This window comes from Euphorbia lathyris, chromosome 3 (genome assembly GCF_963576675.1).
Source record: "Euphorbia lathyris chromosome 3, ddEupLath1.1, whole genome shotgun sequence".
NCBI lineage: Eukaryota > Viridiplantae > Streptophyta > Magnoliopsida > Malpighiales > Euphorbiaceae > Euphorbia > Euphorbia lathyris.
In genome coordinates, this window is record NC_088912.1 from 110859502 (window position 1) to 110877551 (window position 18050).

General features: G+C 35.5%; 1 non-coding gene across 1 annotated transcript; it reads left to right on the plus strand.

The window, feature by feature from the left end:
* Nucleotides 1-17943: 17943 nt before the first annotated feature.
* Nucleotides 17944-18050, plus strand: LOC136225136 (small nucleolar RNA R71). The gene has a single exon (XR_010686869.1). It is a non-coding gene; the product is annotated as a small nucleolar RNA R71 (small nucleolar RNA).

Genomic DNA, 18050 nt, shown 5'->3' on the forward strand with positions numbered 1-18050 from the left:
TTTAGTGTGTTTATTATCTGAACCACCTATAATACGATTCTGTTTTTTTATTATCTTTTGTGTTTATCTTAATTCGACGGTCGGGTAAATCTAAGTTGAGTCCGATTGTTACACCCGCGTAATCTTATTCACATCAGGTTGAGCCTGGGGTTCATCTTCTTCTCCTACCGCCTCTCCGCCGCCTTCGGTACCTGCAAATTGAGAACTTGAAGCGCCACCACCCATAGTGCCACGAAGGTGGGCAATACGGGAGGCATACGAAATAAAGACGGGGGGACCTTGCGGAAGCAATAAATGAGCTCGCTCAAGAGCTGAGATGTCCAAAAGGGGAACATAACCACGGTAGGTGGACATGTCAAAATCAGCCAATTCACCCCGAGCTCCCAACACAATAGCGGTGATAAAATTACAAAGAGGGATCTGAATGGTAGTAGCCCTCGAAGCACGGAACAAATTATCGAACATTATGCCAATGCTATCAATCCTCAAACCTTTAAACAAGCTATCCAAAACATATAAATCCCGAACCTGAACCTTTGAACTCTCAACACGCCCAAACAAGGAGAAACTCAAAAATTTGTGAAAGAAGAACACACAATTGTCCTTAATCAACTTGCTTGAAGTGTTCTTGGAATTAAAATAGTCTTGGTCCGAAAGAGTTTGCCAAACCGCATCATTATCAAAATCTTTAGGCTTATCATAAAAATTAGAGGTAGGGAAACCAAACATATTTCCCATAGCATCATAATCAATGGTGTATGTGATACCATTATTCCTAAAAGAGATTGAGGTTTTCTTCTTATTCATGGTCAAAGTGACCAAAAATTCCACCACATATTCATTAATACGCGGAAAACGCATATTAACGAATTCTTGCCAACCCAACGCCTCAATAAAAGCATCAATTCGAGTAGAGAAATTCAATGTTCTTACCGAATGGAAGTCTAAGAAGTGCATATCCACAAATTGGCGGTCGGCTTGTGAAAAATGTTTGAAACGAGCGGCTTCTTCCTCCGAAGCGATGTCAAAATAAGCTCCACATTGAACCCGAAGGCGATTAGCTTCCGTAACAGCGGGCTTGTTACCAACATGCTTAGTCCTAACCATGGTGATGGTGTTTAGTGTTTTTAGGGTTTGAGAAGAAAAAGAAGAAGAAGAAGGAATTGAGAGAAAGAGTAAAGCTTGAAGATGAGTTTGGGGTTTGGAAAATGGAAGTGATTGAATAGAAAAGAGGATAGAAATTGGAGTGAATAAATTGGGAAGAGTAAAAGTAGATTTTTGGGGAAGAGTTTGGAGTAAGGGATTGGGTAAAAATAGAGGTGATGTGAGGTGTGTGTAAGAGGTAGGGTTGTATAGGGTGATTAGGTGAATGTATAGGTAGAATAGGAATAGGAATAGGCAAAAATATTGGCAAAATCGGAATCAATAGGTCATAAATCACGCGTGTCGCGACCGCGAATAGTAAAGCCGCGGCCGCGGCACGCGATTTTCAGGGAATTTTGCCCCTGAAATTCGTCCATAGTTGCTGCTCATACCGAGAATTATTAATTCTCGGTAGAGAATTGGTCAAAATGGCCCATTTGGGTGCCTTTTGACATGGTTTGTGCAATTTTGTTGATGATTTGGTTCCTGAACTTAATATAAAGTGTCCCTGCACTTAAAAACTAAAATAAATGACATTAATTGCAAGGAAAACCAAAGGTTTAACCTTAATAAATTGAATTAAAGTGTAATAAATTGGTTTAGGAATAATTAATGAAACTTAAATTGTCATTGATGCATATAAGTTAAGAGAATCATATTAAGTGCATATAAATATATATTAATTATAGGAATCTTAGTCAATTGAATGAATTAATGTTTTAAACTCAATGAATGAAGTTTGTGAAAATTGGATTAAGTGTGAATATATGTGTTAATTAAGAAAAACATGATTTGTTCAATATTATAGATTTTATATAGATTTAACCATGATTATATAAAAAATGTAATCAAACATATATCTAACCTTGTAAAAATAGTAAATGAACTAAAATGAAATAGAACTTTATTGAATAAAACAAACTATAAAAACAAAGAATAAAATGAAATAATACAAAAACACACAAAATATTTACAAAAAGAAAACCTATTAACTTAAACTATTCTATATACTCATCCCTATCAAGTGGGATATTTCTGGCCTTAATACGATCAATTTGAAACTGCACGAAAGTTTCACGTTCCGGTGCAGATAGAAAGTGAGGCCCTGCTCGAAAGACACGTTTTACAAGTCCTTCGTGCTCGAGAAACTCATAGTCAATTGTCGGGAAGAATTCATCATCACTCCAGAGAACATCAATGGTACCCTTTGTACCGAGAATTATTCCACAGATTATATTGCTGAACCCAATCTTCTTATCCTTGGATCGAGAAGCGGCGACAAGACCCTCCATCAGAATCTTTGAAGAATCTACTGCATTTCCCTGGAATATATCTCCAAGGACATAGAGATCTGTGTCACGGACCACACTACTGAACGTGCGACCGAATAAACTGTGGCACAGGAATTTGTGCAGATACAGCATGGAGTTGGAGCGAAAAGAGTGATTATAGGCGAGTTTTGAATTGAATCGCCAGAATCCAGTGAGCATTCTCCAAACGTCCGAGGATGTCATGTCTCGTCCAGGATGATGTTTTATTGTATCCCTGGGGGGAAAACCAAACCAAGCATGCAACTCGGGATAACCGAAAGTAAAGATTTCGCCTTCTCGACGAAAACTGAGACGTACCCGTCGTTTATTAGTGAAACGCACGGTACAAAAGAATTCGAGTATCCAGTCGCATATTATTGGAAATCGCATTTGGGCGAATTTTGTCCACCCTAGGTGTTCCATATGGCGGCTCATGTCATCAGTAATGCATAATTGGCTGTTAAGAAATTCATCCATATACAACATTCCGGTGAAGAATTTGTAACAGTGATTCCAATAACGCCTACCTTCATCGTGATTGAAGATAGGAAAAGGCGCCCCATATCGCTTGGATAAGTCTGGGCGTTTATTGCTTGAGGCAGCCTTGTGCCTTGAAGTTTTGTATTTGGTAGGCATGGTGGTTGTTTGAATGAAACAAAGTTGCTGGTACTGAATAGAAAATGGTGTTTTGAAGAAATCAGAGTTCTGATAAAGATGAAAAGAATTGTAACAGAACTTGAATCCTCTAGGATTAATTTATAAGAGTTTTAGATGAAAGGAGGAGTTGTTTTAATCATGAAAAGGTATAAAATGACACCTTTCGGGAATGAAGAAACTTAAGGTTTCAGTTGTCAAGAGGTTTGTTGAAAGGTTTAGGTTGATTCAGACCTGAGTGTGCAGGAATTTCGCGTGTCGCGACCGAGAATAGCAAACCCGCGGTCGCGACACGCTGATTTCCTTGCGGAAATCGGGCGTCAAAAGCCATGTCCTGATTCACGATAGAGAATTTATAATTCTCGGTAAGTTCAGAGAAAATCTAACCTATTTGGACAAATCTGAAAAATAGAATTCTCGGCAGAGAATTCCAAATTCTCGGTAGAGAATTGCCTGAAACTTCAATTTCATTCTAATTTCCTAAGATTAATTCTAAAATCATGAAATAAACATATTTTATGCATATAAATCATAACATAAAGGCATCTAATCATAAAAATTGGCATTTGAAAAATAAAATAAAATAAAATTAAATAAAATAAAAATAAAATAAAATAAAATGAACAAAAATATAAAAAGAAAACAAAATAAACTGTGATAAAAAAACTGAGTGATTTATACGTCAGAAAATCTTGTTACGAATGAAATTTCTAGTTGTGAAATATTTTCGTAATAGATTTTACATCGATTACCATTAACTTTGAAACAAATTCCGTTAGGACCTTCCAGTTCTAAAGAACCATAATCGAATGTTTTGACGACTAAATATGGTCCTATCCATCTGGACTTAAGTTTTCCTGGAAATAAACGAAGTCGTGAATTAAATAACAGCAATTTATCCCCAACATTAAAGTGTTTGACTTTAATTTTGGCATCGTGCCATTTTTTCACTTTTTCTTTATAAATTTTTGCATTTTCGTAAGATAGATGGCATAACTCATCTAACTCATTTAAATCGAGCAAACGTTTCTTACCTGCTTGTCGTAAATCAAAGTTAAGTTCCCTAATAGCCCAATAGGCTTTATGTTCTAATTCGACAGGCAAATGACATGCCTTTCCATACACTAAGCGGTATGGAGTCATTCCTATTGGTGTTTTAAATGCAGTGCGGTATGCCCATAACGCATTATTTAGTTTACACGACCAATCTTTTCTTGAGGATGAAACTGTTTTCTCTAGAATCCATTTGAGTTCTCTATTTGATATCTCTGCCTGACCATTTGACTGAGGAATGGTATGGCGTTGATACGCGGTGGCGTACTCCATATTTTTTCATAAGCGTTTCAAAACTTCGGTTTATAAAATGAGCACCACCATCACTAACGATGACTCTTGGACAACCAAATCTACAAAATATATCGTCAAGAAAATTAACGACAACTTTAGAATCGTTCGTCGGGGTTGCAATTGCTTCAACCCACTTTGAAACATAATCAACGACGACTAATATGTAAGTTTTACCATTAGAAGGGGGAAAAGGTCCCATGAAATCTATTCCCCACATATCGAAGACTTCAACTTCTAATATGGTTGTGAGGGGCATCTCATCTTTCCTTCCTAGATTTCCTGTTCTTTGGCACTTATCACAACGAGTAATAAATGAACGGACGTCTTTAAACATCGTAGGCCAAAAGAAACCACATTCAAATATTCTAGCTGCTGTTTTGGTAGCTCCATTATGTCCTCCATAAGAGCTAGAATGGCATTCCGACATTATGGATTCATATTCATTGTCACCAACGCATCTCCTAATTATCCCGTCACCACAAGTTTTGAACAGAAAAGGATCTTCCCAAAAATACTGTTTAATGTCGAAGAAAAATTTCTTCTTTTGTTGGAAATTTAATCCTTCCGGAACAATATTGGCTGCAAGATAATTAGCAATATCTGCATACCAGGGTGACATGACGCTTTTCATTTGATAGAGATGTTCATCAGGGAAATCATCTCGTATACCGTTAGTTTCACCTATGGGACCGTTTTCATCTTCAAGTCTCGATAGATGATCGGCGATAAGGTTTTCTACTCCCTTTTTGTCTTTTATTTCTATATCAAATTCTTGTAACAATAAAACCCATCTAATTAGACGTGGTTTTGCATCCTTCTTAGCAAATAAATATCTTAATGCTGCATGATCAGTGTAAATAACTACTTTCGAACCTAACAAGTATGACCTAAACTTATCAAATGCAAAAACTACAGCTAACATTTCTTTCTCAGTTGTGGTGTAGTTTAATTGTGCACCGGAAAGTGTGTGACTGGCATAATAAATGACATGAAGTTTCTTATCCTTCCTTTGTCCTAAAACACATCCGACAGCTAAGTCACTTGCATCACACATAATTTCAAATGGTAAATCCCAATCGGGTTTAGCAATAACTGGTGCACTGACTAAAGTTGTTTTTAATGTTTCAAAAGCTTTAAGCAATCTTCATTAAAATCAAAGGTAGAATCTTTCATGAGTAGATTAGTGAGTGGTTTGGAAATTACAGAAAAATTCTTGATAAATCTTTTGTAAAAACCGGCATGTCCTAAAAATGATCTTACTCCCTTAACAGTAGTTGGAGGGGGTAGTTTCTCTATTACTGAAGTTTTTGCTCTGTCCACTTCTAATCCCTTTTCAGATATTTTGTGACCTAGAACAATTCCTTCGTCAACCATGAAATGACATTTTTCCCAGTTTAATACCAAATTTGTTTCTTCACACCTAGACAAAACTTTATCCAAGTTTTCTAGGCACGAATCAAAGGAATCTCCATAAACTGAAAAATCGTCCATAAAAACTTCCATGATATCTTCAATGAAATCATTAAAAATTGCAGTCATACAACGTTGAAATGTTGCAGGTGCGTTACATAGACCAAAGGGCATTCTCCTATATGCAAATGTTCCGTAAGGACATGTGAAGGTTGTTTTATCTTGGTCATCCGGGTAAATGTATATTTGAAAGATTTCGGAGTAACCATCTAGAAAACAGTAGAAAGCGTGACCAGCTATCATTTCGATCATTTGATCAATGAAAGGAAGAGGAAAATGATCTTTCCTAGTTGCTTTATTTAAATTTCTATAATCTATACAAACCCTCCAACTAGTGGTGGTTCGTGTAGGTATTAATTCACATTCTTCATTCCTTACAACTGTTATGCCTCCCTTTTTAGGTACGCAATGGATTGGACTAACTGTTGAGCGATTTCCGCAAGTGCACGGTTTCGCTTGTAGTAATAAAAATATCGATCCCACAGGAATACGTTTTTTAACGAAAAACTTATTTTTGAGTTTATTAATTTCGAACTTGTTAGATTTATTATTAATTGTAAATGAAAAGTGAAATTTGTCTAATTGAATCTAGGAAAAATAATTGTTTAATTGAGTTTATGAACTTTGAATACTTGAAAAATGCTGGAATAAGATTTTATATTTAGAATAAATCGATTGTTAGAAAGATCTTCTGATTTAAGGATGAATTTTACAAAACAGGAACATTTAGAACTTTTAGAAAAACAATGAATGTATTCATTTGCATTAAGCAAAGAAAACAACTTAAACTTTGTATCAATTATGATGATGAAATAAATGACGGAACCTCTAATTAATTGGCTTTGAACGCGACAAAACCCTTTCGGGATAGTTGCCCTTACTCAAATTAAAACTCTTTCGAGATGATAATTTGCCTAAGTGTTCAACAAAGTTTCCTTGTAATGATTTTGAATTCAACTGCGTATTAATGAAAACACCAGCCTCACTTATATTGGATTGGTTACCATAAGTGCTGCATAACGATTTGTCGAATAGAACGGACTTTATTAGATGAAATATAAATTGATACAAGTTTACAGAGAACATGGAGCATCGAGTTCTTCGAGGGCGTGCAAGTGAACGGCTTGATCGGTTCCTTTCCTTGGGTTTCCTTAGAGGTTGTCAGGCTCAGGGGCGAACACTCTACTCAATCTTCTCGCTGTAACTTCGTAATAGGGATTCGGTCGGCCACTACCATGATGCAAACTAAAACTGGAACAATGTCTAAACGCTACTGAGTTGTAATTAAACTATAAACAATATGTGTACCTCATCTTGTTTTGTACAGAATCTAATTTCTAACTCTCGAAATGTTTTTACTTAGAACTTAGACATAAGTTCTACGCTCTGATTCTATATCTATATTATAACATTTCATTGCATTTTTCTCAACATCAACTCTTTATTTATAGATGTTGAAGGGTTGTGATTGAAGTGATGTATCCGTTGGTTAAGAGTCGTGTCCGTTGTGAAAGGACGTCTTTATCCACTTGAACGAACGTGTTTCTTGGATTTCAGCATGTGTTAAATGCTTTTGGCAAATTTTCTGCACTTACCGAGGATAGGAATCCTCGGCCGTGAATGACGTAGCATTAAGTTGAACGTTGGACGAAGGGGAGAAATGGCTAAACCACGCGTGTCGCGGCCGCGGGTTGGGGATTCACTGTCGCGGCACGGTGAGTTTTCTCACTTCTTTGCTTTCGTTCGTGTCCTCGACTTGGTGCTTTCGATTTACGTCGTCTTTGACTCCTTTGGTAGGGTTTTTCTTCTGTTTTTGATCCTTTTTCGTTCCTATTTGGATTTTACCAAATATTTAGGTACCTTACAAGAAAGAAAGATATTCGAGAGTAAAAGTAATCTAAACAAATATAAACAACATAAATTTGTAATAAAAATGATGTAAATATTAATGATATTTTAGGTATATTTTGGGCTTAACAATCTCCACACTTAATCTTTTGCTAGTCCCGAGCAAAATTTCACTGAATTTATTCCTTAACTAATCTCTTTATGAAAATAAAACATATATCTTTGTTTTTACCTTTTAAATTAGTTAAGCCGAAAAGACTAACTTCGCATGGCAAATTTATACGCAAAATATCAAACTAACTTAGTATAAATACGATATATCATTCGTCTTGTATTTCAATGTTTAAATTGAAGTATTCGGGACGATGTAAGCACGCATGTTATTGAGTCTTTCATCTCAAGGCATTTCAAAGCACCAAATTTCCTTTCCCAAACTTGAATTATTATATATGAGTATAAAGTTTAATTTATTTGCTTAGTTACGCCCGTGATAAGGGTGGTCTCGATCGTAACTTTATATGCATTTTATTTGTGTTCGCTTAAGAGGTACCGACCATGCCATGGGTGGACGCAATCGTTACTTTAAACTTTAAACACGCTTAATTTTTCTTATTTAAACGTTCATTCCATACCTCGATTGTGATAAGGGTGGTCGCAACCGTGGCCAAAAGTACGCTTTACTTATTTATTTCTTCCCTTTCATACCTCGACTGTGATAAGGTTGGTCTCAATCGTGGCCAAAAGTTAAGAATACGATTATGAATTATAAATTGTAAATTGGGAAAAAGAAAATTAGCACATTCATCCTATATTGACTTAAAATTCAACATGTATTATGGCTATAGTTTCCTTAAAAACTTCAATTGGTGTTAATGTAAGACAAAATCAAAACCGAGCTAAAAAATTGTTAGTTCAATTTAATGCCTATAAACCTAATTGAAAATTTAAAATAAGATTTATTATATCATGAATTTCATGATATGATATAGAGATTGAAAATAAAGAATTTATTACTTAAATACATTCACTCGAGACAATTTTTACTTAAAATCGTGTCGAAGATTTGTGAAAAATATACCCGTATAGAAATATTTATTTCTATCGATAATGATAACCTAAAAATAATCATAAAAGAAATTTAACTTATGATTATTTGATAAATGTAAAAATGATATTTCATAAAAAATGTTAAGTTTTTTTTTTCATTTGTTGCAATATATTTAAAAGTGTTGCAATATACGTTGCATTTTGTATTTTTGAAAACAAACAAGTGTTGCATACATTCATTCATTCATTTGCATACATTCGTTCATTCATTCGTTTGTATTTGTATAAAAATGATATATGTATATATCTCCTCCCACACTTAAATTGGACCATGTCCTCATTGGTGCAAAAATGGAGATAAAACGTTAAAGATAACACAAACGGAAAGAAATGAAAGATATAGCAAAGAAAACATGCATCATAAAATTAAATTAAAACTAAAATTGTACGAAACATAAGAAATAAAAATGTACGAAACTGAAATTAAAACAAGATAAGATAAAAATAAAAGATAAAACCTAAGCATGCGGCGGGGAATCCGGAGGTGTTGGTGAAGTTTCCACATTTTGGCGACGGAAAAATGAAAGCAGCCGATGCCGAGTCGATCTTTGCGCACGCCTCAAAGTATTGAGGTTGTCATTCATCACCATGTTGTTCTCCACCAAATCATCAATCCTCAAATTCATTTGTCGATTATTGGCATTGATTTGGTTCAAAATTCTTCTTAAATCCACTGGATCATTATCTTGAGATGCTTGGGCTTGTGGTGCATCTTCCGCTCCTTCCTCCGCACCTCCTTCCTCGGTACCTATATTATGAGAACTAGAAGCACCTCCACCCATAGTGCCACAAAGATGTGCAATACGGGTAGCATAAGAAATAAAAACGGGAGGAGCCGCAGAAACCAATAAATGAGCCCGCTCAAGAGCCGCAATGTCCAAAACCGGAACATATCCATGGTAGGTGGACATATCATAAGTTGCTAATTCATCCCGTGCTCCCAAAACAATAGCGGTGATTAAATTACCGAGAGGGACTTGAGTGGTGTGAGCCTTCGAAGCACGATACAAATTGTCAAATATCATTCCAATGCTATCAATCCTTAAACCTTTGAATAAACAATCCCAAACAAACAAATCCCGGACTTGAATTTTTGAACTCTCAACACGACCAAAAAGTGAAAAACTCAAATACTTGTGAAAGAAGAACACACAATTGTCCTTAATCAACTTGCTCGAAGTGTTTTTAGAGTCAAAAGAAGTTTGGTCGGAAAGATTTTGCCAAAAAGAGTTATTGTCAAAATCCCGAGGCTTATCATAAAAATCACTAGTAGGGAAACCAAACATATTTCCCATAGCCTCATAATCTATGGTATAGGTAGTACCATTATTCCGAAAAGAAATTTCTGTCCTCTTTTTGTTCATCTTTAAAGTAACCAAAAACTCAACCACATACTCTTGAATTTGGGGAAAACGCATAGAAGCAAAAGTTTCCCACCCCAAAGTCTCAATAAAAGCATTAATTTGAGTAGTGAAGTTCAACTTCCTTACCGAATCAAAATCAAGAAACTGCATGTCCACGAACTTACGATTGGCGTGTGAAAAATGCTTGAAACGTCCAACTTCTTCCTCGGAATGAATGTCGAAATAAGCCCCGCAACTAATACGAAGGCGATTAGCCTCAGTGACAGCCGGCTTGTGTCCAACACGCTTTGCTCTAGGCATGATTATGGTGTTTAGGGTGTAGAGAAAAAGATGAAAAGAGAGAAAAGCTTGAGGTTGAAGATGAAGTAGAAGTTTTGTATGGAGACTTGAATTGAAAGGTTTAGGTGATTGAAAAGGGTAATGATGAAATTGGGAAGAGTAAAAGTAAGATATTGGGAAGAGGTTAGAGTAGGGGATTGGTTAAAATTGGAGGTGATGTAAGGTTTGTGTAAGTAATAGGTATATATAGGGTTGAATATGAAGATTAATAGGTAGAGTAGGAATAGGAATAGGAATAGGTAGAATTGGAATAGGAAAAAGGTTGTAAAATAGGCAAAAATCCGGACTTAGGAGTGCATCATCGTCGCGTGTCGCGACCGAGGACGGTCATCCGCGGCCGTGAATCGCGTTGTGCAGCGAATTTTTTTTCCTGAATTTTAGAGGGATTTTGCTGAAGTTACCGAGGACGCGCATCCGCGGCCGCGAATCGCGTGTTTCAGCCAATTTTTTTCTTAATTTTTGGGGGAATTTTGCTGAAGTTACCGAGAATTTAGTCATTCTCGACCGCGGATCACCTCATGGCTACCCAAATTCTGCATATTAACTCCATTTCGTGCAATTTCTTGATAAATTCTATCCTGAACTCCTTGAAAATGTTATCTGTACTTAAAAACACAAATGTAAAACATTCAATGATAAGGAAAACCAAAGGTTTATCCTTATTAATTGGAAAAATAAATGAAAATGCTTTAATTAATGAATGTTAAATTAAGAATAGGAAAGGTTTGGAACTCAAATTAATTGAAGCATTTATGATCATTTATTAATGTAAGTTAAATGAATCTTTATTTAAGGAATTTGAACTTAGTTATTAACATTTAACTAGTAATGAATGCTTTAAAGTTTTATTTAATAGATTCATAAGTGTAGAATAATGAGTTTCCATATAATCAAAAGAGATATAATACAAAAGAGAAAGTTTTATTGATTTAGCAATATATACAAGATATTTACAAACAAAATAATCAAAGCTATGCTAGAAATTCGTCCCTTTCAATCGGGATTTTCTTAGCCCTATAGCGGTCTATTTTCATCTGCACGAAGGCTTGACGTTCTGGTGCAGAAAGAAAATTTGGGCCTGATCGAAAGACTCGTTTCACTAGACCTTCATATTCTAAAAATTCATAGTCTAGTGTCGGGAAAGATTCAGCATCACTCCAAGGAACAGAAATACTTCCCTTGGTCCCTAGTATTATTCCACATATGATATTACCGAACCCAACCTTCTTAGCCTTAGATCTAGACGCGGCAACAAGACCCTCCATCAAAATCTTTGAAGAATCAACAACGTTGCCTTGAAATATATCGCCAAGGACATAAAGGTCAGTTTCTTGGACGACACTACTGAACGTGCGACCGAACAGACTGTGACTCAGAAATTTATGCAAATATAGCATAGAGTTCGAATAAAAAGACTTATTATATGCAAGTTTAGGGTTGAAAGGCCAGATGCCGGTGAGCATTCGCCAAATATCAGTGGATGTCATGTCTCTTCCATGATGACGTTTGGTAGTATCCTTCAAGGGAAAACCAAACCAAGCATGCAATTCAGGATATCCAAAAGTGAAAGTTTTGCCATCCCGACGAAAACTAAGACGCACCCGACGCTTGTTAACAAAACGAACCGTACAGAAGAACTCTAATATCCAGTCTCCAATTATAGGAAACTTCATATCAACAAATCTGGTCCATCCTAAACGTTCCATGTAGCGACTCATATCATCTTTAATTCCCAACTGATCGTTAAGAAAGTCATCCATGTATAGCATTCCTACAAAGAATTTGTATCGAAGCTTCAAGAAGCGCCTTCCCTCATCATGATTGAAGATAGGAAAGTTACATCCATAACGCTCGGATATATCAATACGTTTATTGCGTGAAGCAACCACTTTCTTAGGATGAGTGTTTGTGGAAGTCATGGTGTTTGGAATGAGTAAGGAAGAAAGGTTCTGAACTTAATTTCTGGGTAGAGGAAATTGGAAGAAAATCAGAGAATTGTTCTGACAGAGATGAAAAAGAAAGTGACAGAAAACTGAACCTCTAGAACCTATTTATAAAATCCTAGGATGAAAAAGAGGTGTTGTTTTGAAGTAAAAAGGCATGAAATCAGACCTCTTAAAAATGAAGAAACTCAATTTTTCGTTTCTGAAGAGTTGTGTCTGTTGGAGATGAAGAACACAGGTCTGATTTCTGCAGAAATTCAGCATGTCGCGACGGAGGATTCTGACCCGCGGTCACGACACGCTGATTTCCTTGCGGAAATCAGGCGTCAAAAACCCCTAATCTCTGATCCTCGACCGAGAATCCCTATCCTCGGTAAGTTCAGAAATTTTTCCTATCTAATTGAAATCTATTGAAGTCAGAATTCTCAACTGAGAATCCCAAATCCTCTGTAAGTTCAGAAATTTTCCTAGCTAACCAGATTTACCCAAATTCTCAACTGAGAATTCTAAATTCTCTATAAGTTCAGAAAATTTCTCACCTTCTTAAGAATTCTAAATATATGAATTCTCAACTAAGAATTTCAAATTCTCAACTGAGAATCACAACATTTCTTCTAATTCACATTAAATTCCTAAAAATTAATTAAAATCATGACTTGAATATATATTTTTTATATATCTAAATTTCTAACATAAAATGATATAATCAAAAACAAAAATAAAAATAAAAATAAATAAATAAATAAATAACTATGTGTAGAAAAACGAAATGATTTATATGTCAGGAAATCTTGTTACGAAATTAGTTCCTATTTCGGAAATATTTTCGTAATAAATTTTACATCGATTACCATTAACTTTGAAACAATTACCGTTGGTTTCCTCAAGTTCTAAAGAACCATAGTCGAATGTTTTGACGACTAAATACGGTCCGGTCCATCTGGACTTAAGTTTTTCTGGAAATATACGAAGCCGTGAATTAAATAACAGCACCTTGTCTCCAACATTAAAGTTTTTGACTTTGATCTTGGCATCGTGCCATTTTTTCACTTTTTCTTTATAAATTCTCGCATTCTCATACGATAGATGACGTAACTCATCTAACTCATTCAAATTGAGCAAACGTTTCTTTCCTGCTTGTTGTAAATCAAAATTAAGTTTTCTAATAGCCCAATAGGCTTTATGTTCTAATTCTACTGGTAAATGACATGCTTTTCCATACACTAAACGATATGGAGTCATTTCTATTGGTGACTTAAATGCAGTACGGTATGCCCATAGCGCATTATTGAGTTTTTGTGACCAATCTTTTCTTGATGATGAAACAGTTTTCTCTAGAATCCATTTGAGTTCTCTATTTGAGATCTCCGCCTGACCATTAGACTGAGGATGGTATGGCGTTGACACGCGGTGGCGTACTCCATACCTTTTCATAAGCATATCAAAATTTCGATTTATGAAATGGGTACCGCCATCGCTAACAACGAATCTAGGACAACCAAATCTACAAAATATATCGTCAAGAAAATTAACAACTACTTTAGAATCATTCATAGGGGTTGCAATTGCTTCAACCCACTTCGAAACATAATCAACGGCTACTAATATGTAAGTTTTACCATTGGAAGGCGGAAAAGGTCCCATGAAATCAATTCCCCACATGTCGAAGATTTCGACTTCCAATATGTTTTTGAGGGGCATCTCATCTTTCCTTCCTAAATTTCCCGTTCTTTGGCATTTATCACAACGAGTAATAAATGAACCAACGTCTTTAAACATTGTAGGCCAAAAGAAACCACATTCCAATATTTTAGCTACCGTTTTATTAACTCCATTATGTCCTCCATATGAGCTGGAATGACATTCCGTTATTATAGATTCATATTCATTTTCTCCAACACATCTCCTAATTATCCCGTCACCACATGATTTGAATAGAAAGGGATCTTCCCAAAAATACTGTTTAATATCGAAGAAAAATTTCCTCCTTTGTTGGGAAGATAATCCTTCCGGAACAATATCGGTTGCAAGATAATTAGCAAAATCTGCATACCATGATGACATGATACTTTTTACCTGATAGAGATGTTCATCGGGGAAATCATCTCGTATACCGATAGTTTCACCTATAGGACCGTTTTCATCTTCTAGTCTTGATAGATGATCGGCGACAAGGTTTTCTACTCCCTTTTTGTCTTTAATTTCTATATCAAATTCTTGTAACAACAAAACCCATCTAATCAGACGTGGTTTTGCATCTTTCTTAGCAAACAGATAACGTAAAGCTGCGTGATCTGTATAAATAATAACTTTAGATCCTAGCAAGTATGACCTAAACTTATCACATGCAAATACTACGGCTAACATTTCTTTTTCTGTTGTTGTGTAATTTAACTGTGCACCTGACAATGTGTGACTTGCATAATAAATAACATGTAATCTTTTATCCTTTCTTTGACCTAAAACACATCCTACAGCTAGGTCACTTGCATCACACATGATTTCAAAAGGTAAATCCCAATCGGGTTTAGTGATTATGGGTGCACTGACTAAAGCTGTTTTCAATGTCTCGAAAGCTTTAATACAATCTTCATTAAAATCGAAGGTTGAATCCTTCATAAGCAAATTAGTAAGTGGTTTGGAAATCACAGAAAAGTTTTTTATAAATCGTCTGTAAAAACCTGCATGTCCTAGAAATGATCTTACTCCCTTGACAGTTGTTGGTGGGGGTAATTTTTCTATTACTGAAGTTTTTGCTCTATCCACTTCTAATCCTTTTTCAGATATTTTATGACCTAAAACAATTCCTTCGTCAACCATGAAATGACATTTTTCCCAATTTAATGCTAAATTCGTTTCTTCGCATCTAGAAAGAACTTTATCTAAGTTTTTTAAACATGCATCAAAAGAATCTCCATAAACTGAAAAATCATCCATAAATACTTCCATGATATCTTCGATGAAATCATTAAAAATTGCAGTCATACAACGTTGAAAAGTTGCTGGTGCATTACATAGACCAAAAGGCATTCTTCTATATGCAAATGTTCCATAAGGACATGTGAAGGTTGTTTTATCTTGGTCATCCGGGTAAATATATATTTGAAAGAATCCGGAATAACCATCAAGAAAACAATAAAATGCATGACCGGCTATCCTTTCGATCATTTGATCGATGAAAGGTAAAGGAAAATGATCTTTCCTAGTTGCCTTATTTAGGTTCCTATTATCTATACAAACCCTCCAACCAGTGGTGGTTCTCGTAGGTATTAATTCACCTTCATCATTCCTTACTACAGTTATGCCTCCCTTTTTGGGTACACAATGGATTGGACTAACCCATTCACTATCCGAAATAGGATAAATGATTCCATTGTCTAAAAGTTTAGTAATCTCATTTTTGACTACTTCTTTCATATTCAGATTTAAACGTCTTTGTCTATCCGCTTGAGGTGGCTTATCTCCTTCTAAGTGAATACTATGCATTACAATACTAGGATTAATTCCTTTTAAATCTGAAATCTGCCATCCCACACTTCCTATTCTATTTCTAACAACTTCTTTCAATTTTTCTTCTTGATTTTCTGTTAATTTGTTAGAGATGATTATAGGTAGAGTATCACTTCCGCCTAGGAAAGCGTATCTCAGATGGTTTGGTAATTCTTTAAGTTCTAATTTAGGTGGAACTACTACTGAAGGCGGAACTGGTCCATCTTCTCGAATCAAAGGCTCTGGGTCCTTATCTTCTAATTCTTCACCCATTATAGGTTCTATTATTTCTTCTCTTTGAACAATGTCATTAACACATTCTTCAACTAAATCAAGCTTCATACAAGCGAAATCCTCCATAGGATATTTCATCGCTTGATTCATATCGAACTCGATCTTATCGTCACCTATTCGTAAAACTACTTTTCCTTCCGACACATCAACTAGAGCACGTCCCGTGTTCATGAATGGTCTACCAAAGATTAGCGGACAATTAGCATCATAAGCAAAATCTAAGATAACAAAATCAGTAGGAAAAATAAATTTGTCAACTTTCACTAAAACGTCTTCAATTATTCCATATGGTCTTTTAGTGGATTGATCCGCTAATTGCAAAACCATATTGGTACGTTTGATGTCTTCTTCTAAACCTAATTTTTCAAAAATAGACAATGGCATCAAGTTTATACTAGCTCCTAAATCACAAAGACAACTTGGGAATTCCATATTTCCCAATTTACACGGAATGGTAAAGCATCCGGGATCTTTGAGTTTAGTAGGTAATTTACTTGATACTATCGAACTACAATCTTCAGTAAGCGAAATGGATGAAATTCCTTCCCAACTAATCTTTTTTGAAATTAAATCTTTCAAGAATTTTCCATAGTTAGGAATTTGCGTAATTGCATCCATGAATGTTAAATTTATATGCAAATTTTTAAGCTTATCTAAAAATGATAAAAGTTGTTTATCATGGTCCTTATTTCGGACCCTGTGTGGAAAAGGTGGTTTTGGTACAAAAGGTTTCGTATTAGAGTCAGTTGGTGTATCTTTTTGTTTTAACGTATCTTCTTTGGATTTTGGTAAATCATTTCCAGGTAAAGTTGAATTTCCGGGCATTTCCGGACCTAAATAGTTTTCCCTGAACGAAGAGTGATAGCCTTAACATGCTCTTTCAGATTTTCTTCCGTTTGGCTGGGAAGACTTCCCTCTTTGCGGGATGGAATTGATTTAGCAAGTTGTCCAATTTGAACCTCCAAATTATGGATGCTAGATGATTGGTTTTTGATAAGCTGATCGAATTTACTTTCGATCCGTTTAAAACCATCGTCTTGATTACTTACCTTTCCATTCATAGCATCTATAAATTTGTCGATTTTTGAAGATAAAGTGCTAATCGTATCTCTTGTTTGATTTTGATAATTATTTACATGATATTGATTAGCATTTGCATTATTATTATTATTACTATCTTTCCAATTAAAGTTAGGATGATTTCTCCATCCAGGATTATAAGTATTAGAATAAGGATTAGTAGTTTGGTTTTGTCCTTGGACAAAATTTACCTGTTCTATCTCATTCATACCTTCGTAATCAATGTCTGTTTGGATCGGATCATTAGGATCGCACGGTGCCATAAACCTATCAATTTTGTGCGATAAGGCAGAAAATTGGGCTTGTAACATCGCAACTGGATCAAGATTCATTATACCTTTAACCGATGATGTACCTGAGGTTGATGGTTTCGCCATTGGTATATGTCCACGCTCTACGGGCCACATACTGCTGTTGATTGCCATTTCCTCCAAAAGTTCTCTTGCTTAGGCGGACGTCTTCTTCATAAATAACCCTCCAGACATAGCATCTAATGAACCTCTAGTTGTAGGATTTAATCCATTATAGAATGTCTGCATTAAAAGTGCATCTGGCAGTTGGTGGTGTGGGCATAAATGTTGAAGTTCTTTAAAACATTCCCAAGCTTCATAAAGAGTTTCATTATCATTTTGTGTAAAAGATGTCAATTCTTTGATGACTCT